Raw genomic sequence first — 10,031 nt, forward strand, 5'->3', positions numbered from 1 at the left:
CGAGGGGCTGAATGGCCTCCTCCTGTTCCGATGTTCCTATGTCTAATGTGGATTTTGAAAAATTGAGCCATAAAATGACATGGGTTGTCCCGGTGTCATCAACAGAGGAACGAATTTACACCTGGCCTCCCTCTTTAAGGTGGCACAATTAACAAAGGAACTCAAACGCAGAATGTTCTTTCGACAAAACAACAGGAAACTCATAAAAGTAAATCATAATATTATTACTCGTGCCGATAAGACTCTCCATTCCCTGCGGTGCCCACCGGTTGCGGGAGGCCTTGAGTGTACCGGTGGGCGTTGCCCGCCCCCTCTCCAGGGAGCCTGGCACGCAAACACTCGGCGTCCAATGGGTTTTCCAGAAGCTTCTACAAATGGCTGGATGCGGACGGGATCATTGCTTCATTTTACCGGATCGGAAAGTTGGACCTTAATCAGTTGCTATGTACTGTGGGACATTAGTTCGGACAGACTCTTTGTTCTTGTTAGTGGTGTCCTGTCCCTTGTGGGGAGGACCTCTTATAGATGATCGGTATGGGCCTGAGCTTCACCCACTGCCCCTAACTCGTAGTCTGCAAAACAGGACAAGCTCCCCCGTCCTTGCTGATAAGTAAAAGGACATCATCAGGGGGAAACAGTCTATCCAAACTAAAACTCTAAAATAGAGGCAAAGTCACTCTAATTACAATTGTCCTGTTTCATACAGACTGATAAAGGTTGTGATGGGAAATGGAGACTGTCACACTGGAACAACAACACCAACTTGTCATCATTGTAGGGGGTTTCTCTTGCTCGTTCTGGTCTCCTGCCAGGCTTTGTGCAATAATTACCCTTGAGTGGTTCGACCCACTCTCCCCTACGGTTCTAGACCTTGGACTTAGATGCAGAGAACTGTAGTGCAGAGAAAGGACTCAATAGACCAGGTTGAATAGCATGAAATGGATGCTTTTATTTTTAAACAGTTTGAAGCATTACAAAATACATGTCATAGGCACAGATTAAAGTAACTACAATCATGCACAAATTTATGAACTTGACTCTATGGAAATGGGGAACACACGGCACGTCGTAAAAGGGGAAACACATTACGATTTAACCTTACTCCCTCCCCTAATACCTAAACTAAGTTTCGACTTGAGGAACTCGGGATCATGCTCACCGCTATCAGAATCGCAAAAAGGAGGGGTTCGCAGCCTTTCTGGCACAGCTTTCCGTCGTCACGTGGATTTGGAAACTTCTGGCGCAGCTTGTTTTTCTCTCTCTCAGGCGATGAGGCAGTGGACACAGCCTCGGTGAGCGCTCGTCATGGCTGAAATCCACCAAGTCTGTTGTGGATTTGGGTTCATGGAACAGAACAACACCTCGATGGGATGTTGAGGCACGGAAGTGTCAGGCCCGGAATGTCCTTTCTCTCCGGCCTGGATCGTCGGTTTTCCTGAGGGTGTCTTCTTCTTCGGCCTGGGTCGTCGATGATCTCCCGACAACGGTACCCGGGCCACCCTCGTCGTCTTCTCGTCGCGGCCGAGCCTTGTCTGGCTGAACGCCGACCGCGTTGTCCTTTCCGAAATGTCCGTCCGAAACTTCCTGATCGAATTCCGAAGCTACCGAGGTAGAAGAGGCGCTGATGGACTTTTCAAAATCCATATTTATACCCTTTTTGGGCCAGCCTTATCTCCCGCCAGATCATAGTCCAGTCTTTGTAATATTTTGGCGGGCAGAAATCTCTGCAGGGGCGCTTTGTCTTGTAACGGGAGCCGGTGATAACTTAACTGGCCTTCCTGGCCGATAATGTCTTTTAATGTCTTTTACTTTGTCACCGTAACTCGGTTCGCATATTGATCGGTCTGGAGATTTCCCTTGATGGCTGTTAAACGGTTTCTCCTTTGTACATTAAATGGGTTTAAGTGTTCATTCATTGTCCGCCCATATCTTGATGGGCCCCATCCTGTTTGCCTGAAACTGTCTTGTACTTAGAATCCATTGAATATGTATGCTGTTTCCCTGAGTTTCGGTTTCCCGATACTGGCTTTCGCGGGCTTACTGTCTTCAATCAACAAGCCTGTCTGGCTTGCAGTAACAGAAATCAAATGGTCCAGAAAACTGATCACGAGGCCCGGCGGCCATTTTGTATGCCCTTTTATCAAAGGTTTTTCTGTGCAAGCTTACTTTGGTCAATAAACTGTCTTATTTTATCCTGTTTTCTTGCGTGATTATTGCTGAAAATTTCGAATCTTACAGGCCCCCCTGTGATACTGATAGCTTGCTAGAGGTATCAATGATCCTTGGTGAGCAAATTTTCCCTGATTCCCCACATCCAAACATTCCTGGCACTTAACTATCTATGACCCTCACGACACATGCAGTTCCCATTTCCGAAAAAAACGAAAATGACCTTGTGCACATTTGGACAATCATAGGCAGTACTTCTTAAACTATAACACATTCATCTGTCAGATGTGCAGGGGTTGATACCCTCTTGCACCACCTGCATACACCTTTTATTAATCCAAAAACTTAACAACGACTAATAACATAACAATATTCATACACTTAAAAGAAAACGCGCAAATGGCCAAAATCTAAAAATGGAGGAACGCCTAACTTTCAATACTAGCAGCTTAAAGTGGGGTGTCTTCTTCCCCCATTCGCACATAGCGTTCTCTCCATTCTCCTGTGTTCTCGTGCCTCTGGAGGCGTTTGCCTCTCTTGCAATGCACGAACAGCAAAAATATCACAATTAAAACCTGACACACTACTAGGATGTGGGATGCTATTCTAATCCAGGCCGGGATTTCTATGTCAGTGAACAAGTCCCACCATGGTGGGATGACTATGTCCAATATGTCTTTTCCTATCTCTAAGGTCTTCTGCTCCAGTGTGTCAAAATGTTTCTGTGAAACTATAACGGCTTTTAAAATCTTGGTGAGGTGTTCGGGAAGAGGGGGAATGACATAACCAAAATGCGCGACGAATCGTTGCAAGTCCGTGAAATTCTCTTTGACAGTGAGGTGAACGGTGGAGGGTGCAGGAATGGGGACAATTCGTTGTTGTGCCACTTGAACCTCGGCCCTGGGTTTGAAACAGAAACTGCTATCACTGATCGAACACCACTCATGCTGTCCGTAGCGGTAGTGAGGCGCTGCAGTGGTGACGCAGTATGTCCCACCCCCGATATATGCTACCTGCGGGGGCACATGGTCCTCTGCCATTGCCTCCATGGTGCAATTTATCGGCTTCGCGCTAGCGGTTCTGAACCCGCACTGTGGTTTCAAAAAGGCATTCAAGTGCTGGGGACACAGGATGATGTGTGCTCCCCGGCTCCGACACCCCGAGAGGTCGGTGCCTGTCATCGTACGCTCCCATCTGATGACGTAAGGCGGGACCACTGCGTAACGAATGTGCGCGCCCCCCTGAATGACTCCAATGTTCTCCACCCTGTATACCGGGGCGGGCTTTGCTGCGGGACCCAACACCGGCATTCTTACCACTATTCCCATGATAGTATGATTCGAACGTCCGCAGTCCACTGGGACTGGGTACGCTTCTGCAGCTAGCCTGAGCTGGCACGGGCTTAATGCATTCTCAAAAGGGTGGAGCGCTTGCAAGTGCTTGTTGCTGATCCAGGACGGGACCAAACCCTGTTTTAAATCCTCAAGATTACTGCGGCCCTCGCCCAGTAACCACGCCCCGTATAGCACACAGGCCTCGTTTTGCGCAGCTTGATCGGACGCATTCCGATCCTCCTTAATGAGCGCATTTACCGTTCTCGCGTGTTTCTCCAGCTCAGCTATTATTTCCTTAAAGTGTAGTGTCATGGCCTGGTCTTCATGTAACTCAGAACCCACTACCTTATTTTCGTCTGTTAGTATGTTCCTTAACTGGGCTTTTAAACCGTTGATCTGTGTCTGCAGCTCCACGTTATCTAGAGCGTTGACGACAGATGTCCCGGTATTAAAAGCAGTGAATATGTCATTTACTGTACCCCTTCTTTGCCTCCCGACTCGATCCAAAACTTCCGGTGGTGTGGTGTATAATTTGTCTTTGTCGATGTCGGCAAAGTCAAACTCGTAAAACTGTCTAAACATTCGGGTTAACAGGACCTGGTATAATTGTTCCGTTTCTTTGGGACACCACTCCGGCAATCGTACCTCAGTGAGGTTTAAAATCACTGAGGCTACCGCGTAGTGTACCCCTTGGTACAGCACCTGACCGGTGGCTACCAATACTAAACCGTTCCCGGGTCCCTTGGTGGTGGTGGGGCACCCTTCTTTCTGGGCTAGTGCCGCCGGAAGCGTGGGCAGGGGCTTGCGTGGGCGGGTGATGAGTTCAGTGGCGTTTACCAGAATAGGGGAGTATGGGGCTCCACACGCCCGAGTGCTGACATCCCATCTCATCCCCTTTCCTTCATCCTGCCACTGCCTCTGGAAGAAGATGGATACGCCCTTGGGGCAAACGCGTTTTGAACCCCACATACAGACATATATTCCTTCATCTGGTTCCCACCATTTGTCCCAACACACACGTAATTGTCCGTGAGTCCCCGTAATAGTCCGATGGGTCTTATTACCCAGTCGCTCCCACTCGACCGTAGAGTTCTTCATGTCCTTTCCCAGCTTTCGCAGCCACCACCATCGCCTTAGTGGTACGTTCCCATTACACACCAGACAGATCCTCTTTCCCACGGTAACGCTGACTCTGGGTGCAAGGATCCTCACCCGAGGGCACGTTAACGAAGTCTCTTGGTAGGCAAAACCGAAACTGCTGGAGTATTCCGTAGAATTCGTCCCCAGCCAACCTGGCCATCTCCCCTGGTGGAAGTAGGTGGCGGTTTCCTCAACCTCTCGCTCCCCTGTCCCATCCGTCGCGATGGGGGCCGTGTCCCCGGAACACCCGAAGATGATGACGTCCTTGGTGCGGCCCCGGTAGGCCCACCCGCACCCGATCGCTACGAACACGATGAGAATCTTTTTCATCATATCCCAGGTTTCTGTAACCAATAAAATGATGTAGCCAGGCTCCCAATAGGTGCTGGCCTAATTAAATGGACGCGCGGGTTCCTAGACCCCGCTTCCAAACAAGCACACGTACCGGGCAGACTTCAAAATCGTACTCTTAACATTTCTTAACACCGTAAACTTTATATTCCTTAAACTATCATCATAATTACCTAACTTAACTTATGTACAGCACCGCCCTCCGCCGGGCGGCCTACTGAATTCCTGTGAGGGCTGCAGCGTGCTGCACCCTGTGGTGGGGCTGCACTGACCTTCGGCTTTGATCCCCTGCAGCCTGTCGCTGTTGAACGGGAACCATACCTTTCTGGGGCTGCTCTAGACCGAGGTTGGGAAGGATGGGGAGAATCTGACCAAAACTTTCTGGGCTGGGGCGCTCGAGTCGACCTACGAGGGGCTGCTTTGGGTGAGGCTCCCGGGGCTGATGGACCAGGGGTTGGGACTGTCACCGTCACAGCCTGTGGTTCCACCACAGCTGCCGGCTCCAGCTCCCCTCCCTCAGGCTCCGCCCCCCCGGGGCCGGGATTTGTGGCTTCCGACTCCACCTCACCTGTCCCTACAGGTAGTGAGTCTCCGCCCCCATTCCCCACCTCCCCCAAGCATGAGTCGAGGGCGGGATCGTCGTCCTCTGACTCTTCCTCCTCCGTGATTGGGTCTAAGGCGAGGTCGAGCTGTTCGGGCTCTTCCTCGTCCGAATCCCAAATTAGAGGGGAGACCTCCCACTCCGATGGGGTGGCCCCTCCCTTCACGCAGGCTACTGTTCCAGCCTGTGTGGTCTGTGACTCTGTTACAGGCTGAGGATTTTTGTTCTCAGACCTGGTCCCTGTTGTTGGCCCTTGTGCACCCGATTTAAACAGTTTACACTGGTTAATGTGAAACCATTTGGTACGTCGGGGCACCTTCACTGCATAAACCATGGGGCTGGCCTTGTCTACAATGCTGTAAGGCCCCATGTACAATGGTTCAAAACTCCCTACCCTGGCATCGTTTCGGACCATGACCTGGTCTCCGACTACCCACTCTTGTTGCTTACGAGGTTCCAGTAACAGTCGGTTTCCCCGATGCTGTCTTCCCATGTTCCCAGCCGCCTGCCCATAAATCTGTTTCAGGCGCTCCAAAAGGGTTTGGACGAATTTGTCTCGCTTCACCTCTCGGAGCTGGCCCTCAGTGAGCACCGGGGCTAGTACATGGGTGGGTGTTCGCATGATCCTTCCAGTCATTAATTCGTGCGGGGAATACCCCGTACTTTTGGACTGGCCGGCCCGGATCCCCATGAGGTCTAAAGGCAGGACCTCCGCCCATTTCTGGGGCGAGCCCATTGTCTCTTTCCTCAGCTTTTCCTTGAGGGTCCGATTCATGCGTTCAACAATCCCGGATGACTGGGGATTGTATGCTACGTGCCACTTCCCCTCAATGCCCAAGAGCATGAGGGCGTTCTGCATTACTTGACCGGTGAACTGACTCCCTTGGTTGGACTCTACACAACGGGGGAGTCCCCACCGTGAGAACACTTCCCGAATCAAGATCTTAGCATTGCCCAGTGCCGTAGCTGTTCTGCACGGGAAAGCTTCTACCCATTTGGTGAACACATCTACCAGGACAAGGGGCCCTATGTAGTCTACCTGAATCGACTGCCATGGTCCCTCTACCCTCCTGATGTGCCCCATGGGCACCTTCCTTTTGTGGGGGTCTGGGTTGTTTGCAGCGCACACAAGACAGCTTGTGCAGAACTCGCGGACATCGTCCCGAAGTCCCGGCCACCATCCCGCCTGCTCTACCCGTTGCCAGGTAACCTCAGGCCCGGGGTGTCCCGCCCTTGGACCCTCGTGGGCCAGTTGCAGGAATTCCCTCCGGTGCTGCTGCGGCACAACCCACTGCTCCTCTCGGAACAGCATGCCTTCTTTGACTGAGAGGGCTGCCGTACTGTACGGACCCTCTACCTGCTTGCCTTCTGTGATGGCTTTTAGGACTGTTTTTAGGGCGGGATCCAGGGTTTGGACGGTCTTTAGGTCTGGGGGCGGTGTCACCCCTGTGTTCCCTGGAATTCCCTCCCTGCCTTGGATCGCCGCCACGGATCCGGGTCCATAGGGGTCCCAGAGAATGCCGTTGCGGGCACCCTCCCTGGCTAGCGCATCCGCCTGCTGGTTGCCCTGACTGCGGGGTTCTGTGGTGGAATGAGCCTTCACCTTATGGATGAACACTTTCCCTTCCTCCCCCACAGCTGCCAGGATCTTTTCCAGCAAGGTCTTAACTGTTAAAGGCCGCCCGTCCGCAGAGGTATATCCGCGGCGGGACCAGATGGCGAGGTACTCCGTACACAAATTGCATGTGAACATGCTGTCTGAGCAAATCGTGTATGGGGTTGGGAAAATCTCGGGGTGGGTAACCACGTACGCCACCGCGGACAGTTCAGCCTGCTGTGCGCTCATAGTGCTGGGGAGCTTAATTGCCAGGGCAATGTTTGCCGCAGAGTCATAAGCTCCACACCCTGTGAGTCGTTCGCCAGCAGATACAGTGCTGGAACCGTCTACGTAGATTTCGCGGCCTGTGGGCTGTATCCCGGCCCGTAAACCTATGTTGACCTCCCATACCCCTTCTACGGAACACCGATGGGCTGTTCCGGGATATACCATGTTGGCTGCGAGCTTTGGCTCGCAGAGGCCTTTAACTTTGAGATCCATCTGGGAAAGGAGGAGGGTCCAGCGCGCAATCCGAGCGCTGCTTACGGTCCCATCCTTAATCCTTCCATCCAGAAGCATCTTTGTGGGGGTGTGATGGGTGAGGAGCGTGATGGGAGAGGTTCCTGTGAAGATCACTGATCTGTTCACAGCCCAATGCGTGGCCAGGAGATGCCGTTCGCAATTGGAGAAACTCCTCTCTACATCCGTGAGCACCCTGGAGGAATAAGCTACCGGTCTCAGCTTGCCGTGCCGCTCCTGGAGCAGCACGGCGCTCAGGCTGTCCCCACTAGCGGCTACCTCCAGGAAAAACTCCTCTCCCCTATCTATGGCCCCTAGGGCTGGCACGGTCTGCAGATCTCTTTTCAACTTCTCAAATGCTGCCTGGCACCCCTTCTCCCAAGACCACTCGATTCCCTTGTGTAAGAGTCGGAGTAGCGGGGCTGCTGTGGCAGCATAGTCCTCGATGAAACCTCTGCAGTACCCGGTCAATCCCAAAAAGGACCTTACACCCGTTACTGTGTTGGGGATCGGCAGATCTTGTACTGATTCCCTTCTGGCCTTATCTATGGCTCTTTCTCCAGCGCGGATGGCCAGACCCAGGAATTTGACTTCCTGCTGGCCGATCTGTGCTTTCTTTGGGTTTACTTTGAAACCCTTCCTTTCTAACAGCTCCAATAATTCGGCTGATAGTGGGCCGTGCTCCTCCCTTGTGTCCGTGAACAGGAGTAAGTCGTCCACATACTGTACTATCTGGTTGGGCTGGCTAAATTCTTTTAAACTCCCCGCCATGCATTGATGGAAAATGCTGGGGCTGTTGTGAAAACCCTGTGGCAAGCAGTTCCAAGTGTACTGTTGCCCTTTGAAAGTAAAGGCAAACTTGTACTGATCCTCCCGCCGCAGCGGAATGGACCAAAAACCGTTCGAGATATCCAGCACCGTGAACGTGGTCGCAGATGCTGGAATACTCCCTATTAGGTCGGCAACTGCTGCTACCGTGGGCGCGCAGGCTGGGATGTTACTATTGAGGACTCTGTAGTCCACCGTGGCTCTCCACGAATTGTCCGGCTTCTTTACCGGCCATAAGGGGGAGTTCACGTGAGTGGCTATTGGTCTCAATACGCCCTGCTGCACCAATGAAGATATTGCGGTCTCCATGTCGGGTTCTGCCTCCTTGGGGAAGTTATACTGTTTTTGGGGTCGGATCATGGGGTCCCCGTCTACGCTGACTTCAAACCCAGTGACTCTCCCACAGTCGTGCTTGTGGGTGGCAAACGCGGTCAGATTTTCCGACACACACGCCTGCAAGTCCGTTGGGACGTTCGCTACCATGAGCTCGAGATCGTAACCTCCTGACGGCTTCATGGTGCACAGGGCCCCCTTTTCTTCCCTCCCTGGGATTACAACTACCTTACCTAAACCGCTCTCGGCTCCCCAGAGACAGTGATTTCTCAGGTCCACGAGGATCCCGTGTTCCACCAAGAAATCAGCCCCGAGGATGCCTTTTCCACCCCCCTCACTCCACTTCAATAGGATACACGTCCATGTGGTGTGGAGTGCTCCCAAATGAATGGAGAGCGGGATGGAGTACGCGCCAGCCTGTTCTCTGCCTGTGAAACCCGCTACTGAGAATGGAGCCTGGGTGGACAGAGGTGAGGCAAAAGGTCTAGCTGTGTGGATCACGGTGCACGAAGCTCCCGTATCCAACAGGTAACTACCCTTTTCCCTTTCCACCTCCATTTCCACCACAGGTCTTCTCCAGGCGTCATAGCGGAGCGGACACAAGTAGACGGGCTGCGCAGGCGTCAGTCATTTAGGTGCTTCAGTTGGGGTCTCGGGAGCGATAGGGCTGTTGGCGACTGCTACCTTCCCCTGCGAGGTCATCAGAGACCGCATAGTCTCTAAAATTGACTCAATCGTAGCGGGATCCACAACCGCACCACCTCCTGTTGCTGGGGCAGGGGCTACGGTTGGGTTTTGGGCTGGTGCTGGGGCAACGGTCTGGGCTTGGGCTTGGGCTTGGGCTGCGGGGAATCTCCCCCTATTATCCTTCCATGGATTTCTACAGTCCTTGCGCCAATGACCCTCCTTCCCACACCCGTAACAACTGCTTTTGGCTTGGGGAGGGCGATTCCCCTCCTGATGCCATTCCTTTTTAGCAGAAGCTGCAGGCCTCACCTCATGCACCTTTCCTTTTAAAACAGGCGTTTTCCTACCCTTGTTGTTCCTGTAACTGATCGTGAGCTGATCGAGCACTACGTCTTCCGTGGAGCGGGCGTTAGTGGGGTCAAACCATGCTTTGGCCTGCTCCCTCACTATTGGCAAGCAACCTGCTACCAGG

The sequence above is a fragment of the Somniosus microcephalus genome, unplaced genomic scaffold (genome assembly GCF_052327205.1).
Source record: "Somniosus microcephalus isolate GS21.2 unplaced genomic scaffold, FLI_Smic_1.0 unresolved_chr4, whole genome shotgun sequence".
NCBI lineage: Eukaryota > Metazoa > Chordata > Chondrichthyes > Squaliformes > Somniosidae > Somniosus > Somniosus microcephalus.